Source organism: Lepisma saccharinum, chromosome 30 (genome assembly GCF_977018435.1).
Source record: "Lepisma saccharinum chromosome 30, izLepSacc3.1, whole genome shotgun sequence".
NCBI classification, from domain to species: Eukaryota; Metazoa; Arthropoda; class Insecta; order Zygentoma; family Lepismatidae; genus Lepisma; species Lepisma saccharinum.
The window spans coordinates 45378694-45396229 of NC_139258.1; positions in this window are offsets into that span (position 1 = coordinate 45378694).

Here is a 17536-nt window from a genome sequence, read left to right on the forward strand (position 1 = left end):
ATTCGCGTTCAATGTTGATACTCACTTGAGACTCATGTTCTATACAGACCAAGTAAAAGTTGATTTTCTTTAAAATGTTGACTTATTATGCCTTTCAGAGCCCTAAAAGCGTTTCAATTCTGACATTTGGACTATACGATGAATACTCGATTTTTCGAGATATACGATTTCAATGCTAATACTCAGATGAGACTCATTTTCTATACAGACCTAGCCAGAGATGATTGTCATTTAAATGTTGAATTATTAAGCTTTTCAGAGCCAGAAACGCGTTTTCATTATCACATTTCGCCTATAGGATCAAAGCGTGATTTGTCGTAAAATTCGTGTTCAATGCTAATACTTACTTGAGACTCATTTTCTGTACAGACCTAGCCAGAGATGATTATCATTTAAATGTTGTTTTATTATGCTTTTCAGATCTTGAAAAGTGTTTTCATTATCACATTTTGACTATAGGATGAATACTTGATTTTTCGAGATTCGCGTTCAATGTTAATACTCACTTGAGACTCATGTTCTATACAGACCAAGCCAGAGATGATCTTCTTTAAAATGTTGATTTATTATGCCTTTCATAGCCTGAAAAGTGTTTACACGATGAATACTTGATTTTTCTAGAAATACGCTTTCAATGCTAGTACACGTTTATAACTCATTTTCTCTACAGATCTAGCCAATGATGATTTTCATTTAAATTTTGAATTATTAAGCTTTTCAGAGCCTGAAAAGCGTTTTCATTATTACATTTCGCATATAGGATCAAAACATGATTTCTCCAGAAATTCACGTTCCATGCTTGTACTCGTTCGAAACGCATTTTCTTTACACACTAAGCCAGAGATGATTTTCATAGAAATGTTGAATTATTATGCGTTTCATAACCTGAAAAGCGTTTTTATTTTGACACTTGGACTATGGGATGAATACTTGATTCTTCGAGATATACGCTCTCAATGCTAGTACTCGTTTCAGACTTTTAATTTTAATTATAACATTAATTATATATATAATTATAACATTTGAACTACAGGATGAATACTTGATTTTTTAAGATATACGCTATCAATGCTAATACTCACTTGAGACCCTTTTTCTTTACGGACCAAGCATGAGATGATTTTCTTTAAAATGTTGAATTATTAAGCTTTTCAGAACCTGAATAGCGTTTCAATTATCACATTTGGACTTTAGGATTAATACTTGATTTTTCAAGGAATTCGCGTTAAATGCTAATATTGGTTTGAAATTCATTTTTATACCGACCAAGCAAGATATGATCTTAATTTAAATGTTGAATTATTAAGCTTTTCAGACCCTTAAAGCATTTTAAGTATCACATATGGACTACAGGATGAGTACTTGATTTCTCGAGAAATTCGCGTTAAATGCTAATATTCACTTGAGGTTCATTTTCAATACTGAGAAAGCCAGATGTGATCTTCTTTAAAATGTTGATTTATTATGCCTTTCAGAGCCGGAAAAGCGCTTTAATTCTGACATTTGGACTATACGATGAATACTAGATTCTTCGAGATATACGCTTTCAATGCTAATACTCACTTGAGACTCATTTTCTTTACAGACCTAGCCAGACATGATTATCATTAAAATGTTGAATTATTACCTTTTTCAGAGGCTGAAAAGCGTTTTAATTATAACATTTCGACTATACTATGAATACTTGATTTTTCAAGAAATTTGCGTTAAATGCTAAAATTGGTTTGAGACACATTTTCTATACAGAACTAGCCAGAGATATTTATCATTTAAATGTTGTTTTATTATGCTTTTCAGATCATGAAAGGCGTTTTCATTATCACATTTGGACTATAGGATGAATATTTGATTTTTCGAGAAATTCGCGTTCAATGCTAATAGTCACTTTAGACTCATTTTCTATACAGACCAAGCCAGAGATGATTTTCTTTAAAATGTTGGATTATTATGTCTTTCAGAGCCTGAAAAGCGTTATAATTCTGACATTTGTACAATACGACGAATACTTGATTTTTCTAGAAATACGCTTTCAATGCTAGTACACGTTTATAACTCATTTTCTCTACAGATCTAGCCAATGATGATTTTCATTTAAATTTTGAATTATTAAGCTTTTCAGAGCCTGAAAAGCGTTTTCATTAATACATTTCGCATATAGGATAAAAACATGATTTCTCCAGAAATTCACGTTCCATGCTTGTACTCGTTCGAAACGCATTTTCTTTACACACTAAGCCAGAGATGATTTTCATTAAAATGTTGAATTATTATGCTTGTCAGATTTTGAAAACCGTTTTGTTTTTGACATTTGGACTTTACGATGAATACTTGATATTTCGAGATATACGTTTTTTATGCTAATACTCACTTGAGATTATGATTATCTTTTAAATGTTGACTTATTAAGCTTTTCAGAGCCTGAAACGCGTTTTGCATATATGATCAAAACTTGATTTCTCCAGAAATTCACATTCCATGCTAGTACTCGTTTCAAACGCATTTTTTCTACACACCAACCCAGAGATGATTTTCATTAAAGTGTTGATCCTGAAAAGCGATTTAATTATGACATTTGGACTATACGATGAATACTTGATTTTTCGAGATATACGTTTTTAATGCTTGTACACGTTTGTAACTCATTTTCTCTACAGAGCTAGCCAATGATGATTTCATTTAAGTGTTGAATTATGAAGCTATTCAGAGCCTGAAAAACGTTTTAATTATTACATTTCGCCAATAGGATTAAAACTTGATTTCTCCAGAATTTCACGTTCCATGCTAGTAGTCGTTTGAAACACATTTTCCCTACACACCAAGCCAGAGATGATTTTCATTCAAATGTAGATATATTATGCTTTTCAGATCCTTAAATGCGTTTTCATTATCACATTTGGACTATAGGATGAATGCTTGATTTTTCGAGAAATTCGGGTTAAATGCTAATACTCAGTTAATACTCTTTTTCTATACGGACCAAGCCAGAGATGATTTTCATTGAAATGTTGAATTATTACGCTTTTCAGAGGCTGAAAAGCGTTTTAATTATAACATTTCACTACACTATGAATACTGGATTTTTTCAAGAAATTCGCGTTAAATGCTAATATTGGTTTGAAACTCGTTTTTTCTATAGACCAATCCAGAGATGATTTTCATTAAAATGTTGAATTATTATGCTTTTCAGAGCCTTAAAAGCGTTTTCATTATCACATTTGGACTATAGGATGAATATTTGATTTTTCGAGAAATTCGCGTTCAATGCTAATAGTCACTTGAGATTCATTTTCTATACAGATAAAGCCAGAGATGATTTTCTTTAAAATGTTGAATTATTATGCTTTTCAGAGCCTGAGAAGCGTTTTAATTATTACATTTCCACTATAGGATCGAAACTTAATTTTTCGAGATTCGCGTTCAATATTAATACTCACTTGAGACTCATGTTCTATACAGACCATGCCAGAGATGATCATCTTTAAAATGTTGATTTATTATGCCTTTCATAGCCTGAAAAGCGTTTTAATTCTGACATTTGGACTATACGATGAATACTTGATTTTTCTAGAAATACGCTTTCAATGCTTGTACACGTTTGTAACTCATTTTCTCTACAGACCTAGCGAAAGATGATTTTCATTTAAATGTTGAATTATTAAGCTTTTCAGAGCTAGAAAAGCGTTTTAATTATCACATTTCTATTATAGGAACAAAGCTTGATTTATCGTAAAATTCGCGTTCAATGCTAATACTTATTTGAGACTCATTTTCCATACAGACCTAGCCAGAGATCATTATCATTTAAATGTTGTTTTATTATGCTTTGCACATCCTGAAAAGCGTTTTCATTATCATATTTGGACTATAGGATGAATACTTGATTTTTCGAGAAATTCGCGTTCAATGCTAATACTCACTTGAGATTCATTTTCTATACAGACCAAGCCAGAGATGATTTTCTTTAAAATGTTGAATTATTAAGTCTGTCAGAGCCTGAAAAGCGTTATAATTCTGACTTTTGGACTATACGATGAATACTTGATTTTTCGAGATATACGTTTTTAATGCTAATACTAACTTGAAACTCTTTTTCTATACGGACTAAGCCAGAGATGATTTTCTTTAAGATGTTGAAATATTAAGTCTTTCAGAGTTTAAAAGCGTTTTAATTCTGACATTTGGACTATGCGATGAATACCTGATTTTTCGAGATATATTCTTTCAATGCTAGTACACGTTTGTAACTCATTTTCTCTACAGACAAAGCCAATGATGATTTTAATTTAAGTGATGAATTATTAAGCGTTTCAGAGCCTGAAAAGCGTTTTAATTATTACATTTCGCCTATAGGATTAAAATTTGATTTCTCCAGAATTTCACGTTCCATGCTAGTACTCGTTTGAAACACATTTTCCCTACACACCAATCCAGAGATGATTTTCATTAAAATGTTAAATTATTATGCTTTTCAAATCCTGAAAAGCGTTTTCATTATCACATTTGGACTATAGGATGAATACTTGATTTTTCGAGAAATTCGCGTTCAATGCTAATACTCACTTGAGACTCATTTCCTATACAGACCAAGCCAGAGATGAATTTCTTTAAAATGTTGAATTATTATGTCTTTCAGAGCTTGAAAAGCGTTATAATTAAGACATTTGGACTATACGATGAATATCTGATTTTTCCAGATATACGCTATCAATGCTAATACAGGTGTTAAACTCATTTTCTCTACAGACCTAGCAACAGATGATGTTCATTCAAATGTACAACTATTAAGCTTTTCAGAGCCTGAAAAGCCTTTTAATTATGACATTTCGATTATAGTATTAAAACATGATTTCTCGAGAAAAACTCACGTTCAATGCTTGCTCTCGTTTTTAACTCATTTTCTCTACAGACCAAGCCAGAGATGATTTTGATAAAAATGTTGATTTATTATGCATTTCAGAGCCTGAAAAGCGTTTTAATTTTGACACTTGGACTATGGGATGAATACTTGATTCTTCGAGATATACGCTTTCAATGCTAGTACTCCTTTGAGGCTCATTTTCTCTACAGACCTAGCCAGAGTTGATCTTAATTTAAATGTTGAATTATTAAGCTTTTCAGACCCTTAAAGCGTTTAAAATATCACATTTGGACTACAGGATGAGTACTTGATTTCTCGAGAAATTCGCGTTAAATGCTAATATTCACTTGAGACTCTTTTTTTATACGGACGAAGCAAGAGATGATTTTCTTTAAGATATTGATTTACTATGCTTTTCAGAGCCTGAGACGCGTTTTAATTATTACATTTCGTCTATTGGATCAAAACTTGATTTTTTGAGAAATTCACGTTCCATGCAAGTAATCGTTTGAAGCTCATTTTCTCTACAGCCGAGGCCAAACAAGATTTCCTTTAAAATGTTGAATTATTAAGCTTTTCAGAGTCTGAATAGCGTTTCAGTTATCACAATTGGACTTTAGGATGAGTACTTGATTTTTCGAGAAATTCGCGTTAAATGCTAACATTGGATTGAAATTCATTTTTATACCGACCAAGCAAGATATGATCTTAATTTAAATGTTGAATTATTAAGCTTTTCAGTCCCTTAAAGCATTTTAAATATCACATTTGGACTACAGGATGAGTACTTGATTTCTCGAGAAATTCGCGTTAAATGCTAATATTCACTTGAGGCTCATTTTCAATACTGAGAAAGCCAGAGATGATCTTCTTTAAAATGTTGATTTATTATGCCCTTCAGAGACGGAAAGTCGTTTTAATTCTGACATTTGGACTATACGATGAATACTAGATTCTTCGAGATATACGCTTTCAATGCTAATACTCACTTGAGACTCATTTTCTATACAGACCTAGCCAGAGACGATTATCTTTTAAATGTTGAATTATTAAGCTTTACATAGCCTGAAACGCGTTTTAATTATTACATTTCGCATATGTGATCAAAACTTGATTTCTCCTGAAATTCACATTCCATGCTAGTACTCGATTCAAACGCATTTTCTCTACACACCAACCCAGAGATGATTCTCATTAAAGTGTTGAATTATTATGCTTTTCCGATCCTGAAAAGCGATTTAATTATGACATTTGGGCTATACGATGAATACTTGATTTTTCGAGATATACGTTTTTAATGCTAGTACTCAGTTAATACTCTTTTTCTATACGAACCAAGCCAGAGATGATTTTCATTGAAATGTTGAATTATTACGCTTTTCAGAGGCTGAAAAGCGTTTTAATTATAACATTTCACTACACTATGAATACTTGATTTTTTCAAGAAATTCGCGTTAAATGCTAATATTGGTTAGAAACTCGTTTTTTCTATAGACCAATCCAGAGATGATTTTCATTAAAATGTTGAATTATTATGCTTTTCAGAGCCTTAAAAGCGTTTTCATTATCACATTTGGACTATAGGATGAATACTTGATTTTTCGAGAAATTCGCGTTCAATCCAAATACTCACTTGATATTCATTTTCTATACAGACCAAGCCATATATGATTTTCTTTAAAATGATGAATTATTAAGCTTTTCAGAGCCAGAGTAGGGTTTCAATTATCACATTTGGACTTTAAGATGAATACTTAAATTTTCGATAAAAATGCTAGTACTCGTTTGAAACTCATATCCTCAAGAGGCCAAGCCAGTTGATTTTTATAAAAATATTGATTTATTATGCTTTTCAGAGTCTGAAAATCGTTACAATTCTGACATTTGGACTGTACGTTGAATACTCGATTTTTCGAGATATACGCCTTCAATGCTTGTACACGTTTGTAACTCATTTTCTCTACAGACCTAGCGAGAGATGATTATCATTTAAATGTTGTTTTATTATGCTTTGCAGATCCTGAAAAGCGTTTTCATTATCACATTTGGACTATAGGATGAATACTTGATTTTTCGAGAAATTCGCGTTCAATGCTAATAGTCACTTGAGATTCATTTTCTATACAGATAAAGCCAGAGATGATTTTCTTTAAAATGTTGAATTATTATGCTTTTCAGAGCCTGAGAAGCGTTTTAATTATTACATTTCCACTATAGGATCGAAACTTAATTTTTCGAGATTCGCGTTCAATGTTAATACCCACTTGAGACTCATGTTCTATACAGACCATGCCAGAGATGATCTTCTTTAAAATGTTGATTTATTATGCCTTTCATAGCCTGAAAAGCGTTTTAATTCTGACATTTGGACTATACGATGAATACTTGATTTTTCTAGAAATACGCTTTCAATGCTAGAACACTTTTTTAACTCATTTTCTATACAGACCTAGCCAGAGACGATTATCTTTTAAATGTTGAATTATTAAGCTTTTCAGAGCCTGAAACGCGTTTTAATTATTACATTTCGCATATGTGATCAAAACTTGATTTCTTTTGAAATTCACATTCCATGCTAGTACTCGATTCAAACGCATTTTCTCTACACACCAACCCAGAGATGATTTTCATTAAAGTGTTGAATTATTATGCTTTTCAGATCCTGAAAAGCGATTTAATTATGACATTTGGACTATACGATGAATACTTGATTTTTCGAGATATACGTTTTTAATGCTAGTACACGTTTGTAACTCATTTTCTCTACAGAGCTAGCCAATGATGATTTTCATTTAAGTGTTGAATTATTAAGCTATTCAGAGCCTGAAAAGCGTTTTAATTATTACATTTCGCCAATAGGATTAAAACTTGATTTCTCCAGAATTTCACGTTCCATGCTAGTAGTCGTTTGAAACACATTTTCCCTACACACCAAGCCAGAGATGATTTTCATTCAAATGTAGATATATTATGCATTTCAGATCCTTAAATGCGTTTTCATTATCACATTTGGACTATAGGATGAATGCTTGATTTTTCGAGAAATTCGGGTTAAATGCTAATACTCAGTTAATACTCTTTTTCTATACGGACCAAGCCAGAAATGTTTTTCATTGAAATGTTGAATTATTACGCTTTTCAGAGGCTGAAAAGCGTTTTAATTATAACATTTCACTACACTATGAATACTTGATTTTTTCAAGAAATTCGCGTTAAATGCTAATATTGGTTTGAAACTCGTTTTTTCTATAGACCAATCCAGAGATGATTTTCATTAAAATGTTGAATTATTATGCTTTTCAGAGCCTTAAAAGCGTTTTCATTATCACATTTGGACTATAGGATGAATATTTGATTTTTCGAGAAATTCGCGTTCAATGCTAATAGTCACTTGATATTCATTTTCTATACAGATAAAGCCAGAGATGATTTTCTTTAAAATGTTGAATTATTATGCTTTTCAGAGCCTGAGAAGCGTTTTAATTATTACATTTCCACTATAGGATCGAAACTTAATTTTTCGAGATTCTCGTTCAATGTTAATACTCACTTGAGACTCATGTTCTATACAGACCATGCCAGAGATGATCTTCTTTAAAATGTTGATTTATTATGCCTTTCATAGCCTGAAAAGCATTTTAATTCTGACAATTGGACTATACGATGAATACTTGATTTTTCTAGAAATACGCTTTCAATGCTAGAACACTTTTTTAACTCATTTTCTCTACAGACCTAGCCAATGATGATTTTCATTTAAATGTTGAATTGTTAAGGTTTTCAGAGCCTGAAAAGCGTTTTAATTATTACATTTCGCATATAGGATCAAAACATGATTTCTCCAGAAATTCACGTTCCATGCTAGTACTCATTTGAAACGCATTTTCTCTACACCAAACAAGATTTCCTTTAAAATGTTGAATTATTAAGCTTTTCAGAGCCTGAATAGCGTTTCAGTTATCACAATTGGACTTTAGGATGAGTACTTGATTTTTCGAGAAAAATGCTAGTACTCGCTTGAAACTCATTTCCTCAACAGGCCAAGCAAGAGATGGTTTTCATTAAAATGTTGAATTATTAAGCTTCTTAAAGCCTGAAAAGCGTTTTAATTATCACATTTCAATTATAGGATCAAAGCGTGATTTGTTGTAAAATTCGCGTTAAATACTAATACTCACTTGAGACTCATTTTCTGTACAGACCAAGCCAGAGATGATTTTTCTTTAAAATGTTGAATTATCTTGTCTTTCAGAGCCTGAGAAACGTTATAATTTTGACATTTGGACTATACGATGAATACTTGATATTTCCAGATATCAATGCTAATACATGTATAAATCTCATTTTCTCTACAGACCTAGCCAGAGATGATTTTCATTCAAATGTACAACTATTATGCTTTTCAGAGCCTGAAAGGCGTTTTAATTATTACATTTCGATTATAGTATTAAAACATGGTTTCTCGAGAAATTCACGATCAATGCTTGCACTCGTTTTTAACTCATTTACTCTACATACCAAGCCAGAGACGATTTTCTTTAAAATGATGAATTATTAAGCTTTTCAGAGCCTGAGTAGGGTTTCAATTATCACATTTGGACTTTAGGATGAATACTTAATTTTTCGATAAAAATGCTAAAACTAACTTGAAACTCATATCCTCAAGAGGCCAAGCCAGTTGATTTTTATAAAAATGTTTATTTATTATGCTTTTCAGAGTCTGAAAATCGTTACAATTCTGACATTTGGACTGTACGTTGAATACTCGATTTTTCGAGATATACGCTTTCAATGCTTGTACACGTTTGTAACTCATTTTCTCTACAGACCTAGCGAAAGATGATTTTCATTTAAATGTTGAATTATTAAGCTTTTCAGAGCCTGAAAAGTTTTTAATTATCACATTTCGATTATAGGAACAAAGCGTGATTTGTCGTAAAATTCGCGTTCAAAGCTAATACTTACTTGAGACTCATTTCCTATACAGACCTAGCCAGAGATGATTATCATTTAAATGTTGTTTTATTATGCTTTGCAGATCCTGAAAAGCGTTTTCATTATCACATTTGGACTATAGGATGAATACTTGATTTTTCGAGAAATTCGCATTCAATGCTAATACTCACTTGAGATTCATTTTCTATACAGACCAATCCAGAGATGATTTTCTTTAAAATGTTGAATTATTATGTCTTTCAGATCCTGAAAAGCGTTATAATTTTGACATTTGGACTATGCGATGAATACTTGATTTTTCCAGATATACGCTATCAATCACAGGTTTAAAACTCATTTTCTCAACAGACCAAGCCAGAGATGATTTTTTTTTTAATTGTTGAATTATTATACTTTTCAGAGCTTGAAAAGCGTTCCAATTATGAAATTTTACCCATAGGATCAATACTTGATTTCTACTGTAATTCAAGTTCCATGCTAGTTCTCGTTTGAAACTCATTTTCTCTATAGACCAATCCAGAAATTATTTTCATAAAGATGTTGTATTGATATGGTTTCCAGAGCCTCAAATGTGTTTTAATTATGACATTTCGATTATAGTATTTAAACATGATTTCTCGAGAAATGCTTGCACTCGTTTTTACCTCATTTTGTCTACAGACCAAGCTAGAGATGATTTTCATAAAAATGTTGAATTATTATGCTTTTCAGAGCCTGACAAGCGTTCTAATTTTGACATTTGGACTATAGGATGAATACTTGATTTTTCAAGATATACGCTATCAAAGTAGTACTCGTTTGAGATTCATTTTCTATGCAGACCTCGCCAGAGATGATCATCAATTAAATGTCGAATTATTAAGCTTTTCAGACTCTTAAAGCGTTTTAAATATCACATTTGGGCTTTAGGATGAGTACTTGATTTTTCGAGAAATTCGCGTTAAATGCTAATATTCACTTGAGACTCTTGTTCCATACGGACGAAGCAAGAGATGATTTTCTTTAAGATGTTGATTTATTATGCTTTTCAGAGCCTGAGACGCGTTTGAATTATTACATTTCGTCTATTGGATCAAAACTTGATTTTTTGAAAAATTCACGTTCCATGCAAGTAATCGTTTGTAACGCATTTTCTCTACAGCCGTGGCCAAACAAGATTTCCTTTAAAATGTTGTATTATTAAGCCTTTCAGAGCCTGAATAGCCTTTCAGTTATCACAATTGGATACTTGATTTTTCGAGAAATTCGCGTTCAATGCTAATACTCACTTGATATTCATTTTCTATACAGACCAAGCCATATATGATTTTCTTTAAAATGATGAATTATTAAGCTTTTCAGAGCCAGAGTAGGGTTTCAATTATCACATTTGGACTTTAGGATGAATACTTAATTTTTCGATAAAAATGCTAGTACTCGTTTGAAACTCATATCCTCAAGAGGCCAAGCCAGTTGATTTTTATAAAAATGTTGATTTATTATGCTTTTCAGAGTCTGAAAATCGTTACAATTCTGACATTTGTACTGTACTTTGAATACTCGATTTTTCGAGATATACGCTTTCAAAGCTTGTACACGTTTGTAACTCATTTTCTCTACAGACCTAGCGAAAGATGATTTTCGTTTAAATGTTGAATTATTAAGCTTTTCAGAGCCTGAAAAGCGTTTTAATTGTCACATTTCGATTATAGGAACAAAGCGTGAATTGTCGTAAAATTCGCGTTCAATGCTAATTCTTATGTTAATGCTAATGTTAATTCTAAGATGTTGATTTATTATGCTTTTCAGAGCCTGAGACGCGTTTGAATTATTACATTTCGTCTATTGGATCAAAACTTGATTTTTTGAAAAATTCACGTTCCATGCAAGTAATCGTTTGTAACGCATTTTCTCTACAGCCGAGGCCAAACAAGATTTCCTTTAAAATGTTGTATTATTAAGCCTTTCAGAGCCTGAATAGCCTTTCAGTTATCACAATTGGACTTTAGGATGAGTACTTGATTTTTCGAGAAAAATGCTAGTACTCGTTTGAAACTCATTTCCTCAACAGGCCAAGCCAGTTGATTTTTATAAAAATGTTGAATTATTATGCTTTTCAGAGCCTTAAAAGCGTTTTCATTATCACATTTGGACTATAGGATGAATATTTGATTTTTCGAGAAATTCGCGTTCAATGCTAATAGTCACTTGAGATTCATTTTCTATACAGATAAAGCCAGAGATGATTTTCTTTAAAATGTTGAATTATTATGCTTTTCAGAGCCTGAAAAGCGTTTTAATTATTACATTTCCACTATAGGATCGAAACTTAATTTTTCGAGATTCTCGTTCAATGTTAATACTCACTTGAGACTCATGTTCTATACAGACCATGCCAGAGATGATCTTCTTTAAAATGTTGATTTATTATGCCTTTCATAGCCTGAAAAGCATTTTAATTCTGACAATTGGACTATACGATGAATACTTGATTTTTCTAGAACACTTTTTTAACTCATTTTCTCTACAGACCTAGCCAATGATGATTTTCATTTAAATGTTGAATTATTAAGCTTTTCAGAGCCTGAAAAGCGTTTTAATTATTACATTTCGCATATAGGATCAAAACATGATTTCTCCAGAAATTCACGTTCCATGCTAGTACTCATTTGAAACGCATTTTCTCTACACCAAACAAGATTTCCTTTAAAATGTTGAATTATTAAGCTTTTCAGAGCCTGAATAGCGTTTCAGTTATCACAATTGGACTTTAGGATGAGTACTTGATTTTTCGAGAAAAATGCTAGTACTCGCTTGAAACTCATTTCCTCAACAGGCCAAGCAAGAGATGGTTTTCATTAAAATGTTGAATTATTAAGCTTCTTAAAGCCTGAAAAGCGTTTTAATTATCACATTTCAATTATAGGATCAAAGCGTGATTTGTTGTAAAATTCGCGTTAAATACTAATACTCACTTGAGACTCATTTTCTGTACAGACCAAGCCAGAGATGATTTTTTTTAAAATGTTGAATTATCTTGTCTTTCAGAGCCTGAGAAACGTTATAATTTTGACATTTGGACTATACGATGAATACTTGATATTTCCAGATATCAATGCTAATACATGTATAAATCTCATTTTCTCTACAGACCTAGCCAGAGATGATTTTCATTCAAATGTACAACTATTATGCTTTTCAGAGCCTGAAAGGCGTTTTAATTATTACATTTCGATTATAGTATTAAAACATGGTTTCTCGAGAAATTCACGATCAATGCTTGCACTCGTTTTTAACTCATTTACTCTACATACCAAGCCAGAGACGATTTTCTTTAAAATGATGAATTATTAAGCTTTTCAGAGCCTGAGTAGGGTTTCAATTATCACATTTGGACTTTAGGATGAATACTTAATTTTTCGATAAAAATGCTAAAACTAACTTGAAACTCATATCCTCAAGAGGCCAAGCCAGTTGATTTTTATAAAAATGTTTATTTATTATGCTTTTCAGAGCCTGAAAAGCGTTTCAATTCTGACATTTGGACTGTACGATGAATACTCGATTTTTCGAGATATACGCTTTCAATGCTTGTACACGTTTGTAACTCATTTTCTCTACAGACCTAGCGAAAGATGATTTTCGTTTAAATGTTGAATTATTAAGCTTTTCAGAGCCTGAAAAGCGTTTTAATTGTCACATTTCGATTATAGGAACAAAGCGTGAATTGTCGTAAAATTCGCGTTCAATGCTAATTCTTACTTGAGACTCATTTTCTATACAGACCTAGCCAGAGATGATTATCATTTAAATGTTGTTTTATTATGCTTTGCAGATCCTGAAAAGCGTTTTCATTATCACATTTGGACTATAGGATGAATACTTGATTTTTCGAGAAATTCGCGTTCAATCCTAATACTCACTTGATATTCATTTTCTATACAGACCAAGCCATATATGATTTTCTTTAAAATGATGAATTATTAAGCTTTTCAGAGCCAGAGTAGGGTTTCAATTATCACATTTGGACTTTAAGATGAATACTTAAATTTTCGATAAAAATGCTAGTACTCGTTTGAAACTCATATCCTCAAGAGGCCAAGCCAGTTGATTTTTATAAAAATGTTGATTTATTATGCTTTTCAGAGTCTGAAAATCGTTACAATTCTGACATTTGGACTGTACGTTGAATACTCGATTTTTCGAGATATACGCTTTCAATGCTTGTACACGTTTGTAACTCATTTTCTCTACAGACCTAGCGAGAGATGATTATCATTTAAATGTTGTTTTATTATGCTTTGCAGATCCTGAAAAGCGTTTTCATTATCACATTTGGACTATAGGATGAATACTTGATTTTCGAGAAATTCGCGTTCAATGCTAATACTCACTTGAGATTCATTTTCTGTACAGACCAAACCAGAGATGATTTTCTTTAAAATGTTGAATTATTATGTCTTTCAGATCCTGAAAAGCGTTATAATTTTGACATTTGGACTATGCGATGAATACTTGATTTTTCCAGATATACGCTATCAATCACAGGTTTAAAACTCATTTTCTCAACAGACCAAAGCAGAGATGATTTTTTTTAAAAATGTTGAATTATTATACTTTTCAGAGCTTGAAAAGCGTTCTAATTATGACATTTTACCCATAGGATCAATACTTGATTTCTACTGTAATTCAAGTACCATGCTAGTTCTCGTTTGAAACTCATTTTCTCTATAGACCAATCCAGAAATGATTTTCATAAATATGTTGTATTGTTATGCTTTTCAGAGCCTCATAATGTGTTTTAATTATGACATTTCGATTATAGTATTAAAACATGATTTCTCGAGAAATGCTTGCACTCGTTTTTAACTCATTTTGTCTACAGACCAAGCTAGAGATGATTTTCATAAAAATGTTGAATTATTATGCTTTTCAGAGCCTGACAAGCGTTTTAATTTTGACATTTGGACTATAGGATGAATACTTGATTTTTCAAGATATACGCTATCAAAGTAGTACTCGTTTGAGATTCATTTTCTATGCAGACCTCGCCAGAGATGATCATCAATTAAATGTCGAATTATTAAGCTTTTCAGACTCTTAAAGCGTTTTAAATATCACATTTGGGCTTTAGGATGAGTACTTGATTTTTCGAGAAATTCGCGTTAAATGCTAATATTCACTTGAGACTCTTGTTCTATACGGACGAAGCAAGAGATGATTTTCTTTAAGATGTTGATTTATTATGCTTTTCAGAGCCTGAGACGCGTTTGAATTATTACATTTCGTCTATTGGATCAAAACTTGATTTTTTGAAAAATTCACGTTCCATGCAAGTAATCGTTTGTAACGCATTTTCTCTACAGCCGTGGCCAAACAAGATTTCCTTTAAAATGTTGTATTATTAAGCCTTTCAGAGCCTGAATAGCCTTTCAGTTATCACAATTGGACTTTAGGATGAGTACTTGATTTTTCGAGAAAAATGCTAGTACTCGTTTGAAACTCATTTCCTCAACAGGCCAAGCCAGTTGATTTTTATAAAAATGTTGATTTATTATGCTTTTCAGAGCCTGAAAAGCGTTTCAATTCTGACATTTGGACTGTACGATGAATACTCGATTTTTCGAGATATACGCTTTCAATGCTTGTACACGTTTGTAACTCATTTTCTCTACAGACCTAGCGAAAGATGATTTTCGTTTAAATGTTGAATTATTAAGCTTTTCAGAGCCTGAAAAGCGTTTTAAATGTCACATTTCGATTATAGAAACAAAGCGTGATTTGTCGTAAAATTCGCGTTCAATGCTAATACTTACTTGAGACTCATTTTCTATACAGACCTAGCCAGAGATTATTACCATTTAAATGTTGTTTTATTATGCTTTGCAGATCCTGAAAAGCGTTTTCATTATCACATTTGGACTATAGGATGAATACTTGATTTTTCGAGAAATTCGCGTTCAATGCTAATACTCACTTGATATTCATTTTCTATACAGACCAAGCCATATATGATTTTCTTTAAAATGATGAATTATTAAGCTTTTCAGAGCCAGAGTAGGGTTTCAATTATCACATTTGGACTTTAGGATGAATACTTAATTTTTCGATAAAAATGCTAGTACTCGTTTGAAACTCATATCCTCAAGAGGCCAAGCCAGTTGATTTTTATAAAAATGTTGATTTATTATGCTTTTCAGAGTCTGAAAATCGTTACAATTCTGACATTTGTACTGTACTTTGAATACTCGATTTTTCGAGATATACGCTTTCAAAGCTTGTACACGTTTGTAACTCATTTTCTCTACAGACCTAGCGAAAGATGATTTTCGTTTAAATGTTGAATTATTAAGCTTTTCAGAGCCTGAAAAGCGTTTTAATTGTCACATTTCGATTATAGGAACAAAGCGTGAATTGTCGTAAAATTCGCGTTCAATGCTAATTCTTATGTTAATGCTAATGTTAATTCTAAGATGTTGATTTATTATGCTTTTCAGAGCCTGAGACGCGTTTGAATTATTACATTTCGTCTATTGGATCAAAACTTGATTTTTTGAAAAATTCACGTTCCATGCAAGTAATCGTTTGTAACGCATTTTCTCTACAGCCGAGGCCAAACAAGATTTCCTTTAAAATGTTGTATTATTAAGCCTTTCAGAGCCTGAATAGCCTTTCAGTTATCACAATTGGACTTTAGGATGAGTACTTGATTTTTCGAGAAAAATGCTAGTACTCGTTTGAAACTCATTTCCTCAACAGGCCAAGCCAGTTGATTTTTATAAAAATGTTGAATTATTATGCTTTTCAGAGCCTTAAAAGCGTTTTCATTATCACATTTGGACTATAGGATGAATATTTGATTTTTCGAGAAATTCGCGTTCAATGCTAATAGTCACTTGAGATTCATTTTCTATACAGATAAAGCCAGAGATGATTTTCTTTAAAATGTTGAATTATTATGCTTTTCAGAGCCTGAGAAGCGTTTTAATTATTACATTTCCACTATAGGATCGAAACTTAATTTTTCGAGATTCTCGTTCAATGTTAATACTCACTTGAGACTCATGTTCTATACAGACCATGCCAGAGATGATCTTCTTTAAAATGTTGATTTATTATGCCTTTCATAGCCTGAAAAGCATTTTAATTCTGACAATTGGACTATACGATGAATACTTGATTTTTCTAGAACACTTTTTTAACTCATTTTCTCTACAGACCTAGCCAATGATGATTTTCATTTAAATGTTGAATTATTAAGCTTTTCAGAGCCTGAAAAGCGTTTTAATTATTACATTTCGCATATAGGATCAAAACATGATTTCTCCAGAAATTCACGTTCCATGCTAGTACTCATTTGAAACGCATTTTCTCTACACCAAACAAGATTTCCTTTAAAATGTTGAATTATTAAGCTTTTCAGAGCCTGAATAGCGTTTCAGTTATCACAATTGGACTTTAGGATGAGTACTTGATTTTTCGAGAAAAATGCTAGTACTCGCTTGAAACTCATTTCCTCAACAGGCCAAGCAAGAGATGGTTTTCATTAAAATGTTGAATTATTAAGCTTCTTAAAGCCTGAAAAGCGTTTTAATTATCACATTTCAATTATAGGATCAAAGCGTGATTTGTTGTAAAATTCGCGTTAAATACTAATACTCACTTGAGACTCATTTTCTGTACAGACCAAGCCAGAGATGATTTTTTTTAAAATGTTGAATTATCTTGTCTTTCAGAGCCTGA